This window comes from Mytilus galloprovincialis, chromosome 1 (genome assembly GCF_965363235.1).
Source record: "Mytilus galloprovincialis chromosome 1, xbMytGall1.hap1.1, whole genome shotgun sequence".
Classification (NCBI taxonomy): Eukaryota; Metazoa; Mollusca; class Bivalvia; order Mytilida; family Mytilidae; genus Mytilus; species Mytilus galloprovincialis.
This window is the reverse complement of record NC_134838.1, coordinates 30,394,262-30,409,007: the sequence shown is the minus strand read 5'-3', so window position 1 is coordinate 30,409,007 and position 14,746 is coordinate 30,394,262. Positions and strand designations below refer to the sequence as shown.

Here is a 14,746-nt window from a genome sequence, read left to right as displayed (position 1 = left end):
TCGTGGACTTGATGGTGCCATAATAATAAGAAGCAGGACAAAAACATAATCTCCAAAACTCCGTTTTGGTGACATAACTAGCAAGTCTGTGTTAGGATGCTTACACAAAAGTCGCCAAAACAGACCCCAAAGTATTGTTCTGCGGTATCCACGTTTCATTTTATTAACAGCATTTCGCATTCGTCACATTTTTTGCAGTTTCCATAGTTACGGCGGCCAGCTTGGAAATTCCAAAGTCAAACATCATGTCGTCATATACTAGGTAGAATTTGTTTAACGTTTCATCAATTTTGAAGCGTTTTGAAATGTTTTGCATTTTAGCAGTTTCCATGGTAACAGCAGCAATTTTGGAAATTCTAAACTAATATGTCAATCTACATAACCTGGGTACTATTTGTTATAAGTTTCATCAATAGTTAGCAAAGGTACATGGATTATAGTTTAATACGCCAGACGCGCGTTTCGTCTACATTTATTCGACTCTTAGTGACGCTGAGAGGTAAATTGTTATAAAGCCAATCAAGTATAAATTTGAAGTGCATTGAGGACCCAAAATTTAAAAAATTTTGTGCCAAACACGACTTAGGTATTCTATTCCTGGGATTAGAAAATCCTTAATTTTTCGAAAAATTCAATGTTTTGTAAGAGTGATATTGATATTGATATTCATGTCAACACCGAAGTATTGAATACTAGGCTGGTGATACCCTCGGGGACGAAACGTCCACCATCACGTTAATCCAATTTGAAGCAGTTTGAAGTTTTTCTTATATTTTTGCTATTTCCATGGTGACGACGGCCATTTTAAAAATTCTTATGTCAAATTGCTGCTGCATATTGTTATCTCCATAATTATATACACTCATATAACTTTTAAATTCTCTAGAATAAATTTAACATTGATGTTCTGGAATGTCCCATGAAAATTCACCCCTCTTACATTATGCTAAGGAGACCCATAGTGATATAAATAAGGGTAACAGTAGTATACCGCTGTTCAAACTCATAAATCCATGGACAAAAAACAAAATCGGAGTAACAAACTAAAACTGAGGGAAACGCATAAATATAAGAGGAGAACAACGACACAACACTACAATGTAACTAACACACACAGAAACGGACCAAGCATCAGACAAAATGCTTGGTCAATGTTTAAAATATATAACGAACTCGCACCGCTATAGAAATGTTTTCAATCCTCAGTGAGCTCCGTATCATAAAGAGACAAAACTGGCCTCGCACCTTTCGAAAAAAAAAATGTGAAATAGTACGAACTAGCACCACTGATAAATGTTTTAATCATCTGTGCTCTGGGTTGTCTTCTTCATTTCTGAGTTATTTTTTTCTGTTCTAGGAGCAACTGTGTATTACAAATACAGAAGCTACACATTGGACTTTCAACTCCTAAGGTAACAGAAGTGACAAGCTATAAACATAATGCATCAGTGTATAAAACAGTTTGAGACACATGAACCCATGCTGTGTACCACTATAGTCATTTCAAGCAAGCTTCAAAACTGCGATAGCGGTTGTTTCTTCTAGTTCATTATAAAGAATAATAACTAGTGGAAAATAAACAAAATGACGATCACACCACATCTTCTTATTTCTAAGCAGACACTGGGTTATGATTGCGGAAGGGTTTTTTTTTTTTATTATGATAACAACACATTTTGATTAGTTATAATGTGTGTATGTGCAAGGTCAACACATATTTCTAGCAGCATGCAATTAGAACAAGTATAATCATTTAGTTTTGATTCAGGTGTGTTGTGTTCGACTTATATTTGATAGTGACGCATGATCTTTACGCAGATATCCTGCAACACACGACTGTGTTTGATAAGTTTAGGAAACACGATTGTTATATTATATATTTGATAATCACGATACAACACTTTTACAAACTCAACAGAGCAGATAATCTAAATTTGTGTTGCTGTTGTTTAAACCATTCTGTAAACCTATGCGTTGTCTGTTTTGATTCTCATGGCATTAGTTAATCAATTACAAGTAATTGCGGTTTAAACATTAAATGTTTAAGGAAATTTGCAGGTAAATAAATGAATATACCTGATTCAAGAAAACTTGGATGTAACTCTTAAATTCAAATTAAACGTGGATATAACTTTCTGAAAATCTACTGAAGTGGTGAGTGTTTTTGGCTGACGATTTATTTATCAATTTATCATTCTTCAACCAATGAGTTTGTTTATTGCTATTTTGGTATACTCTATATTTAGACATTTGTTTCAAATATATAATAATATAATATAATAATAAAATATTGAGTATGCTTTCTAGTATTGATTATTCTCTCTTGAAAATATAAACCTTAATCTCTATGGTTGATATTCGGCCATTTGGTACATGTATCCATTGTTTTATCATTACCTTACCTTACCCTTTTTATAGAAGATATTACCAACAGGTAGAAGATGTTAATTAGAGGCTGTAAAGAGCCTGTGCCGATCACATTGGCATATGTGCATATTAAATAAAGGATATTTTACAACATTATAGACAATTAAATTGAAATGGAAATGAGGAATGTGTCAAAGAGACACCAACCCGACCATAGAACAGACAACAGCCCAAGGCCATCGATGGGTTTTCAATGCAGCGAAAAACTACCGCACCCGTAGGTGTCCTTCAGATGGCCCCTGAACAAACATGCTACTAGTTCAGTAATGATAGATATCATACTAAACTAAAAATCACACAAGACTCACAAAAGGCCAGAGGCTCCTTACTTGGGACAGGCTCAAATATACGGCGGGTTTAAACATGTTTTTTGAGATCTCAATCCTCCTCCTATACCTCTAGCCAAGGTTGAAAAAATCAAACGCATACCAATACGATTAGTAAAACTCAGTTGAAGAGAAGTACAAGTCCGATGCTAGAATAGGTAACAAAAAAAAATAAACACAATGAAATTATTACATAAATTAACAAAAGACAATCAGCAGTAACTAACATGCCAGCTCCATAGTGCATACCTAACTTGAATTGATTGAAAAACTATGTCTTCATCATATGAATATCAATGAATATAAAGAATAATAACTAGTTGAAAATAAACAAAATGACGATCACCCCACATCTTCCTATTTCTAAACAGACACTGGGTTATGATTGCGGCAGGGTTATTTTTTTTATTATGATAACAACACATTTTGATTAGTTATAATGTGTGCATGTGCAAGGTCAACACATATTGCTAGCAGCATGCAATTAGAACAAGTATAATCATTTAGTTTTGATTCAGGTGTGTTATGTTCGACTTATATTTGATAGTGACGCATGATCTTTATGCAGATATCCTGCAAAACACGACAGTATTTGATAAGTTTAGGAAACACGATTGTTATATTATATATTTGATAATCACGATACAACACTTTTACAAACTCAACAGAGCAGATAATCTAAATTTGTGTTGTTGTTGTTTAAACCATTCTGTAAACCTATGCGTTGTCTGTTTTGATTCTCATGGCATTAGGTCATCAATTACAACTAATTTGCGGCTTCAACATTAAATGTTTAAGGAAATTTGCAGGTAAATAAATGAATATACCTGATTCAAGAAAACTTGGATGTAACTCTTAAATTCAAATTAAACGTGGATATAACTTTCTGAAAACCTACTGAAGTGGTGAGTGTTTTTGGTTGACGATTTATTTATAAATTTATCATTGTTCATCCAATGAATTTTCTTTATTGCTATTTTGGTATACTCTATATTTATACATTGTTTCAAATATATACCAACTGATTAAGACATCATGTGTATTCTTATTAATTCTTATTAATACTATCACCAGAAGGCATTGTCACACTCAGGTAAATTAAAATATCCTTATTCGGGAGCCTGTAAATCAGTGTTTGTCGAAAGTTGCTATGTTTCATATTTGTTTTTTGTTTTTTTGTACATTAATAATGCCGTTTGTTTTCCCGATTGCATTGTTTGGCATTTATGATTTTTGGGTCCTTATTATCTGACTATTATGTATGGGCTTTGTTCGTTGTGGCAGGCCGTACGGTGACCTATAGTTGTTAATTTCTGTATCATTTGTTCTTTTGTGAAGAGTCGTTTATTGTTAATCCTTCCACATCTAATTTTTTTGATTATTCGATTGATACATTATATTATTTTTTCAATTTCGAACAAAATATCCTTTAAATGTGAGTGGTTAAAATGCGAATGTAATTAAAGATGTAAAATAAGACAAAATGAAGAATTTGATACGCAAAGGTAAGGTTAAAAAGCAAAAATATTTCAATGTTCCAATTTTTGGAATGAGAAGGCTCACAGTAGCAATAACTGCTAACGGAAATTGTATTAGAGTTTGTAAACAAATTACAATTAAATAAAAAAAATGAAAAAAATACAATGAGAGATTATTAGCTTTCTTTCTCTTTACTTGTTGTCTCTTGATCAGTATTATTATGTTTTTCTATATTTTAAATTCAAATTAACAGTATCATTTTAAAGACTTTAAAGATAACTTGATGCCGTCAATGTCAAATGACTAAATACAACACGAATAAAAACACACAAACTGCTGACAAATCCCTGATCAGTGAAAAATAAGTAATATAGTAATATTAAAAGAGAGATGAATCAAGAAAGCAAATCAAAAGAAGTATTTTATTTTTGTTTAAATTTCAAGGACATGAAGACTAATAGCAAGCTTATCCTGCCATGTTTGTTCCTTGGAGCATTGACTTATATAGTATATACGAATTTCATTCCCTCCAGTGATGACGGTAATACTAAACGGAAGCTATTTCAATATAACAATCAAGTAAGTGAGAAAAGAAATCAATGGATCAAAGGCTTATCGAAAAAGTTTAAATGTCACCTCAAATACTTGAACAAACGATGGCCAAAATCGAAAACGACGAAAAAGCAAAACCACACCACACGAACGGTAAAATAAAATGAAATATCGAACTCCATAAAATTCAGAGACCAAGTGACGCACACCCAATTAAAAACTTCATGTGCTCAAAATTAAAAAAAAAATATTTGAGGTTGTTTTTAACACAATCAATAACTTTTCTCTGTGTTTATAAATATACATAACATGAAACATCTTTGAACCTGAGTGCTCCGACATTTTAACTGGCAATCAAACATGTCAATGTTTATAGCTTTGACAAAAGCATACCACATGACGGCACTGTACATGGAGCCTTTTTTGTAAACTATTTTAAAGTTACATGATGTTATCCAGCATAAAATGTATCGGTCCAAAATTTACAAACTTTTGGAAAATGTACAATAAAAACATTCAATAATATAACATTGCTTTGAGAACAGAGGCAATAATATTACGAGTAAAATATTGCGTATGCTTTCTAGTATTAATTATTCTCTCTTGAAAATATAAACCTTAATCTCTATGGTTGATATTCGGCCATTTGGTACATGTATCCATTGTTTTATCATTACCTTACCATACCCTTTTTATAAAAGATATTACCAACAGGTAGAAGATGTTAACTAGAGGCTGTAACGAGCCTGTGCCGATCACAATGGCATATGTGCATATTAAATAAAGGATACTTTACAACAGTATAGACAATTAAATTGAAATGGAAATGAGGAATGTGTCAAAGAGACAACAACCCGACCATAGAACAGACAACAGCCCAAGGCCATCAATGGGTTTTCAATGCAGCGAAAAACTACCGCACCCGTAGGTGTCCTTCAGATGGCCCCTGAACAAACATGCTACTAGTTCAGTAATGATAGATATCATACTAAACTAAAAATCACACAAGACTCACAAAAGGCCAGAGGCTCCTTACTTGGGACAGGCTCAAATATGCGGCGGGTTTAAACATGTTTTTTGAGATCTCAATCCTCCTCCTATACCTCTAGCCAAGGTTGAAAAAATCAAACGCATACCAATACGCAGAGTAAAACTCAGTTGAAGAGAAGTAAAAGTCCGATGCTAGAATAGGTAACAAAAAAAAAAAATTAAACAAAATGAAATAAATACATAAATTAACAAAAGACCATCAGCAGTTACTAACATGCCAGCTCCATAGTGCATACCTACATTAAATTGATTGAAAAATTATGTCTTCATCATATGAATATCAAGCACACTACCTCCGTTAGTGATTTAATATTATACCATCATACAATATATAAGAAAAACATAACTCGTGTTATGCCAACAACTGGTTTTATAATACATATGTTTAATTCCGATGCAAAGACCCTATAAGTGAACCAATGAGAATATAATGCATAACACAATTCTCTGTTTAGATGTATTTGTATATCTCGTCATTTATTCTGTTGTTCCTCTCTGTCTTCTTTACATTTCTCTAAAAACACAATAGAGGGCAAATAAATCCTCATTGAAGGCAAATCATTTAAATACAAAAATGTTACAATGTACTAACTATATTTGGCATTAATATTTTTTGGGAGATTTAAAGTGTCTATGTATCTATTGCAATATTTATCATACATGTATGTGGCAACACGCGAAACAAAACGGAAAACATTATTATTCAAAGGCATTATCTCTAATTAGGAGTCCTCATTACATCATTTCTCTTAATTGTAGATCTTCTCTTGCGAAAAATTTTGTCCAATTTCAGTTCCTACTATCTATCTGTAATTATAAATTTCTTTTTGAATTTAAGGCAAAAAAACACCAAAAAAAATTGTAAAACTTGTCATGAACGGGAAAAACCTCCATTTAAGAGTCATCAGCCGATTTCCACCATTCTGTCTAAATTGTAGATCTTGCCTCGCTGATAGCATTTTTCGTATTTATTTTTTGATAATGTCTTTCCACTTTTCTGTGGAAAGACCAATTGCGTTTTCTTCTGATTATTAGGTCTTTCTACCTATCTGTGGAAAGACCTGTTGGTTTTCCCCTGATTATTAGGTTGGTCCACGTTTCTGTGGAAAAACCTTTTGTTTTTTATTATCAAGTATTATCACTATAAGGTCTTTCCACTTTTCTGTTGAAAGACCTATTGGTTTTCTTCTGATTATTTTTTTTTTGTCTTTTTCCGCAATATACAGTGCTTAGCAGTTTCACAAGATGTCGCTTAGAGTTTGTGCAGGATATCTTAACTCTAATTTTGACCGAAGCGGTCCAGAAACTCTACATTCTTTCCACTTCTGCATTTAAAATAAGTGAAATTTAATTGTCATTGGTAAAACATTTATGATAGAGACTTAGTTAACAAAATAAAACGTAGGTCAAAGTCATTCTGAAAATTTTGATTTCGGCTTCTTTTCACCGGTAAAACACCATATAAGATATCGAGAACATATGTTCACTTAATTGTTAGTCTGGACATGTCGTCACATACTATTTGGTTTGAAGGGTACGCTAACATTAAATGACGATTTTCCTTTCCTTAAGTATTTTAAAATACGCGTATGATGATATAACTCATTCCCCAAACATAATTTGAGTTGAGGTCCTTGGTTAATGACTCGAAATTGAGCTCAAGGTCATAGGTTTATTTGACGTTCTCTATTTTGACTTTTGCTTTAATGTATATAAGATAAAACCACAAGAATCTTTGCATTAGGTTTCAAGCCATTCACTCTCGGAAAAGCCAACCGAAAATGTACTTTTTACAACCGGAAGAAACTATTTCTTGTACTTAATTATATAAAAGTATATAGAACCAGATATTTTTGGAATCAGTGTAAAAAAAAACCATTCAAATTATACCTGAAGTAACATTTTTCAAACCGGAGGTAAATAATTATTTCCCCCATCACCTTTTTAAATAGAAACCATATAATTTTGGAATGAGCGTACAATAAACTATCATGTAACGCTGGAATTAACATTCTAAACCGAATTTTACACTTTGCATATCAAAATAGGTATGTGCAGGTTAAAAAACCTCAAACTGTTATCTGAACACTTCGTTTTTACTTATCTATTTTAAATTTTTAAATATTAGGCAAACGAATGGTTAAAATCGTCAGCTGACGATTTTGACTAGGTTTAATTATTTGTAATATTTGTCTTACTGAAAAATTTTGTATTGTAAAGTTTCGTTGTTATTTAAGAGCAACAACTCCTTCAATAAGTCGTCTGACAGTTTTGACATATGAATACAATTGGTAGAGCTCAACATTCTGACCAATTTTTGCTGTTTCAGATTTTCTCTATTTTGTACCAATTTTCAAAATAAATTTAACCATTATGTTCTATCTTAAGCCATGTCGACCATGTTGGTTGGCAGGCGAGGATACATCTTTAAAACTTGATAAACTTATAATGATCGTGGTCAAGTTTGTTTAAATTTTACCCAGTAGTCATAGGAGAAGACTTTTGTTAAAGCTAACGGACGCCGATGGACGATCGTCGCCAAGTGAAAATAAAGGAAAGTCGTGTTAAAAATGAACAAAACACATCCATATTTGATTTGATTACGAAACATCGAAATACCTTAATTTCGATTGAATACACGGTAGAGCGGATAAAATTAATCAACACATAATGAAGTTCAATACTGTACCAAATGAAAGGTTTAAGACATATTTTGTTACTTAGTACTTATCTTAGCCCCTGATATTGCATTCTGAATAACGAATTCTCAAAAAATATAAAGAGAAAAAACATCGTTTTAAATTTCACATTTACCCAAAGTTATAAGTACATATTTGGTGTTTGAGGCCAGGATGCGTATGCTCCTTTTGTAAATTGTTATCTTTGTTGTAAATGTCATTCATTTGTGAAATATATTCTTTGTTAACAATAATATAATAGAAAATGCAATAACTTCCATAGCACATGTATTTCCTATTTAAGGTGAACAAATTAATTGTTGGTGACTACATGTAAGCTCTATTACAGACATCGTTGAACTTTATGGGATCAATGCTATTTGTATTATTCAGGAGGAGAATGAAGACTCAGCTCAAAGAGAGTTGAAACACACGAAGGGCACAGTCAGGGGAGAGTTTAAACCCAAAAATGACGTGTATTGCATAAGAACTGTAAGATATGTTACAACAATTATAGACAAGTAGTTCATTATATAACAAAATAGTACCATCCATCGACTGCATTGTCATCAAGCAAATGATATGACATCGATCTAAACACTTGTAATATACCCACTATCAATAGTCAGTCTGCAAGAGAACACGTGTACCAGCTAAAGTCCGTTTTTTGGATGTGTTGAAGACCTATTGATGGAATTCGGCTGGTTTTTTTAATATTTGGTCGGGTTGTTGTATCTTTGATATATTCCCCATTTCCATGACCAATTTCACTCAAAATTATATTATAAATTGGTACGAAGAAAGGCAATTTTTTGCTATCAATAAGGTTAAGGTTATAAGCAAGAAGAAGTTAAGACATCGTGCATGATACCAACTCATGTGAGTCACACTTGTAAAAACGTTTGGAAAGTCAAACATATAACATTCAAAGTAAACAGTAGTTTATTTTGGATGTTCTAATCTCAGGATATCAATTAAGACTCAATAATCATAGTTAAAGACATGGTGAAATCCCATCAACTAAATAGTGCGAGACCTGGTGCTTTTAGAGGCATTGATTTCCTAGCAGGAACATCCATGAAGACACAATGTGTTTTACAATACTGTTTTACCTGCATGATTTACTCTGTTGATTTTAGGTTGAACACTTCAGAAGCCAAGATGATATTTTTGTCATCCCAACCGACGTTGAGTTAGCAGTACTATCCAACAATGTTATTGATTGTCTTTATCAAAGGTAATACTATCTTACACTTTACAAAAAAAAGTCAGTATGATTAGACTGTCTAATTATATTGTTAAATATCAATTTATTAAGTTACTGAATATTTCAACTTTAACAATTTAACTATAGAAAGTATGGATTTATTACATGGCATTTGTAGCTACATATATCTTCTAAAACATTGCGTGACTAAAATTAAGAAGGAGGGATATTCTGCTTTTAGTCAGGGAACATTAATATTCTGAATATCGGTATCACATATTAGAGAATTCTCGATAATTGACTTTACTAACGTCATACATAAAGTATACGTAAGAAATCACAATTAAGACTATATTTGAGATTGAATTGTCTCCCTTTTTCCAAAAAAAAAAACCATATCAAAATGCATTCAGCTATAATTTCGCCATTATCTTCATATTTTTCTTAATCTAATTACTAGGATATTTGAATTGAGACAACATTGTTGTACATAGGAAAAACGTTTATTTTCAGTTAGGGAATCATGAATACATTGGACAATTAAAACAATCTTGATACTGTACATTTTGTACATGTAAGTCTTTTTGTTTACAAGAAACAAACCGATCAAAAACCAGATACAGCCCAATGCCATTAATGGACTGTTTTATGCTTTATGGTCTGGTGTGGTCTTTTTGGAATGTTTTCGTCTTTCATTTTTTTTTTCATACTTCGTCATCCCGGGCTTTAATATCTCAGATTGTTAATCTATGTCCTAGCTTAGACTATTTCTTACGAGTTATTTAGTGTAAATTGTTGCAAATGTTTAAATTGATTTTTACCGACTGCTGTTGCATCACTTTCTAAACTTAGGAGAGCATTTTGAGTCGGTAAACATGTTTTTCCACCGCCATAATTTATGCTCGGTCATATGCTACTCAGTGCTTGACTTTGTTGCTGTTTATAATATTTTTTTTTGGTTCGCACATGTTTGCTTTCTCGTTTTAATTCCCTTGCCTTTCCCTTTGCAAAATATAGATTTTGTCAGTGCATAATTAATCGATCTTCAAGCGTACATGCACGTCTTCAACTTGAAAAAGCAGTTTCGATTTTTTAGTATTGATAGTGTTTCTGGTAACTTAAAATTATTGACCATTAAACCTTAAGAAAAATAATCGTAATTAATGGAAGCAAAGGAAGGTATAAAGAGCTGATATCCAGTTTAGGATTCAATAACTGGAGACACTGCTATACATCTGTTGTACTTTGTTTAAAATGTCAAGGGTTAAATATTAAGTCAAAGCATATTATCATTAAACTATTATAATTGAAATAAAAAATCTCAAAATACAAATATCTCACTTTCTTGACCGTCAATTCACGATTTTCAAACCAAAATAGGTTGTATCTCTAATTTAAAGTTGTGTTTGACGTATAGTTTCTCCGGAAAAAAAACCCTTCAGATATACCTTATAGTTTTAGTCAGAATCAACATATGTGTGAAATTATAAAAAATCAAAAAGATAAATGTTTATGGTTGATACAAAACTTCACGCCAACATATACATGTGTCGTATATATTGTATCAAGATAGTTCTTGTTTGTTTATTGTCGTCAGTACATAATTAAGGCAATCTGAAATTGAGCCCTGGGTCTGGACTAAAGCTAAAAAACGAAGGCCATACGGTAACCAATAGTTGCTAAAAATTAACATTATTTCCCCTGATACATGTAGTTAGCTATCTGATTGTTAATACTGTTAGATATCGACGATTCATCTTTTGTGGTTGAACAAAGGATTTTTTTTAAAGTTTATTTTTTTTTGGCTTCATATATATACTTCATCAAATTGTCTGTACGAAATAAAATGCCCCTCCGCACCAAATATTTAAACACATAAAACGATGGTTCGTTCCTTCTATGATGTTAACATTAGAAAGAAAAATAACGGAACATCTGAGCAGAGATGGGTTCGATTACTTTCAATGTAATTGATTAAATTACAATTACTTTGTCATTTGTACGATTAAATTAAATTAATGATTACATCATTTCTGAAAGTGTCTGATTAAATCAATGATTACATTGGCAAAGTAATCATGATTACATCTGATTACAATGAATTTTAAAAACAAAACATTTTGATTGAATAAACGTTTTATATGTTATAGCATTTTTAGAAAGGACTATGTTTCATATATTATAAAATGATAACTTTTAACTTCATCTATCTAATAAAGTACAAAAGTTCACTACATACATGAACATTGTGTCACATGTTTTAATCCATTACACTTTGTCATCCTTGATCTATGAATTATTTTGACTTCAATTGAATAAAACTTTATAAAGAGTTTACTTTTTGTCTTCTAACCTCTTCCAGAATTGTATGTATTTCAAGGTGCAGTTTATGGAAGTTAAAATATGGATGAAATAAAGTTAGCAGTAAAAATCTATGTAAAATTTCAATAACATTGTTTATTCAAATTGTAAATAAAATACAAGTACTAAATAAACATCATTGCATTTTACATGTCCAGTCCAAATACATATAAAATTTTGCTTATTTTAAACAATATTTTTCCAACTTATTATTTTGTTTGTGCTAATTTGAGAATTTTTTGTCCTTCAGCTATACTCAATTGGTAATTGCAATAAAAACAAACCTTAATTGGTTTCCTACCTGTCAATTCAAAGTTGACAAAAATCACAATATTAACAAAAGATTATAATTCAGGTTTAAAGAGAAGTATTATTAGAATATAACAGTTATTATCAAAGAAATATATATGTACATCTTTAAATTGTCAATATATGTACAATATCTTTTACTAAGGCCAAAGACATAATTGTATTTATATGTCTCTTCTTAGGCTAATGCTGTAACAATTAATTTTTTTACTGAAGTATACAAATTAATACATGCTTTATAAAGTAAACAAAACTATCTTAACATGCTTAATATTTATTGAATAAGAATAACAAAAAGGTTATTTTCTTGACCATAAACACAGTTAAAAAGAAATGTATTGTAATCAGAATGTAATCTAAAAGTAATCAGGATTACAGGGTGTTTTGAAAAGTAATTGATTAAATTAAATTACATGTAATCATGTTTTTGGCTGATTAATGATTACAATGATTACTTGAAAAATTGTTATCAATTACAGCTGATTAATGATTACAATTACAATTACCCCAAGTCTGCATCTGAGTTGCTATCTCCTTGCCATATTCTATCAAATATCTCTTTAAACGAGAATCCACAGTAAGGTTGAACATATAAATAACGAAGTTATTTTTTGGGAAAAATTCCTTTATACGAAATATCGAATGAAACAAGTGTGGACACAGACTAGCGTGGACAGTATCCAGCATATAAGAGAATTACTCGGTCAAACTCATAAGACCCAAATAAATTCGAACTTGATCTGGATTTTATCATGGACATTTGCCAGCCAGACGATACCACCAGATAGACTACAAGAAAGACAGATAAACAGACAGATCAGACCACCAGAAAGACAGATATACAGACAAATAGGACCACAACACCGACAAGACCATCAGACAGACAGACCGACAGGCAAAACCCCCAGACAGTCACAAAAACAAGACCACAAGACAGACACACAAAAAAGACCACCAGACAGACACACAAACAAGACTACCAAACAGGCACAGACAGACAAGACAAATCAGACAGACAGCAAGCCAGACAAGACAACCAGACAGACAGACAGCAAGACCAGACCACCAGATAGACAGAAAAGACCACCAGACAGACATAAAAGACCACCATACAGACAGACAGACAAACAGACAAGACCACCAGTCAGACAGACATACCAGATAAACAGGCAGACAGACAAGAACACCAGATAAACAGACAGACAGACAAGAACACCAGACAGACAGATATACAAGACAACAAGACTAGACCACCAAACAGACAGACACACAAGACCACCAAACAGAGATACAGAGAGGACCACCAGACACACAAGACAAACAAGACCACCAGACAGACAGACAAAAAAGACTACAAGACAGACAGACAAACAAATATAATAAAGTCTCCTACAGCTTCACTTGACAGGTCAGGGACTTATATATCTAGTTAACACTAGATGATTAACGATCTATATCAATCAACAAAATATTTTATAGCTAATTAGGCACTAGTCCCACACAAATCAATTTAGTTTAATTACCAATTAAACTTAACCAGACTTAAACTAAATCAGCATATTTTTGCGTCTTGGCTTTAAAAGTCATATATAAATATGTAACATAACGTTGCTATGAAATAAAGAGAAGAGCAAATATATTTGTGGGTACATGAAATACTGTTGAGACCGAATATCTACAGATAAGCCTTTTTCAAATGTTTTTACAGTTCGTTCTTATGTTGTACTATAAAACCACTGTTCCAGGTTAGGGGAGGGTTGGGACTCCGCCACATAATGTACATATGTGCCTGTCCCAAGTCTAGAGCCTGTAATTCAGTGGTTGTCGTTTGGTGCCGTGTTACATATTTGTTTCTCGTTCATTTGTTTTGTACATTAATTAGGACGTTAGTTTTTTCGTTTGAATTGTAAAACGTTTTACATTTGTCATTTAGGGGCCTTCTAAAGCTGACTATACGGCATGGGCTTTGCTCATTAATGAAGGCTCTACTGTGATTTATCACACATATTACCAACAAACGACAAGCACTGTTTACCATTATAAGAGCAGTGATAAGCAAACAATTGACGTAAATTTAAGTTGAGTTCGTTTTTACGTCAAAAAATGGTGGTGAGACAACCTTGTAAGCCTTTGAAAAATCGCTCATAAATTACCATATATCATTTTTCAGGATATTTGTCTTTAAATTCATAAAATTAAGCAAATTAACATTGATGTAGTAAATACAAATACTAAACTTTTTTTTATTTTAGATAAATGTTTTTTGATTCTCAAATCTGGAATCCCATTTTTTTCACCGTGGGACAGATTTACCCTTGTAGTATGGAACGCGTTTTTTTTCTATGACATCATCATAA

The 14,746-nt window shown here is 32.0% G+C and overlaps 1 pseudogene; it reads left to right on the top strand.

Annotated features, from left to right (window-relative positions):
- Positions 1-13,583, top strand: part of LOC143076016 (putative ATP-dependent DNA helicase RecS) — a 31,635-nt pseudogene extending 18,052 nt beyond the window's left edge.
- The last annotated feature ends 1,163 nt before the right edge of the window (positions 13,584-14,746 follow it).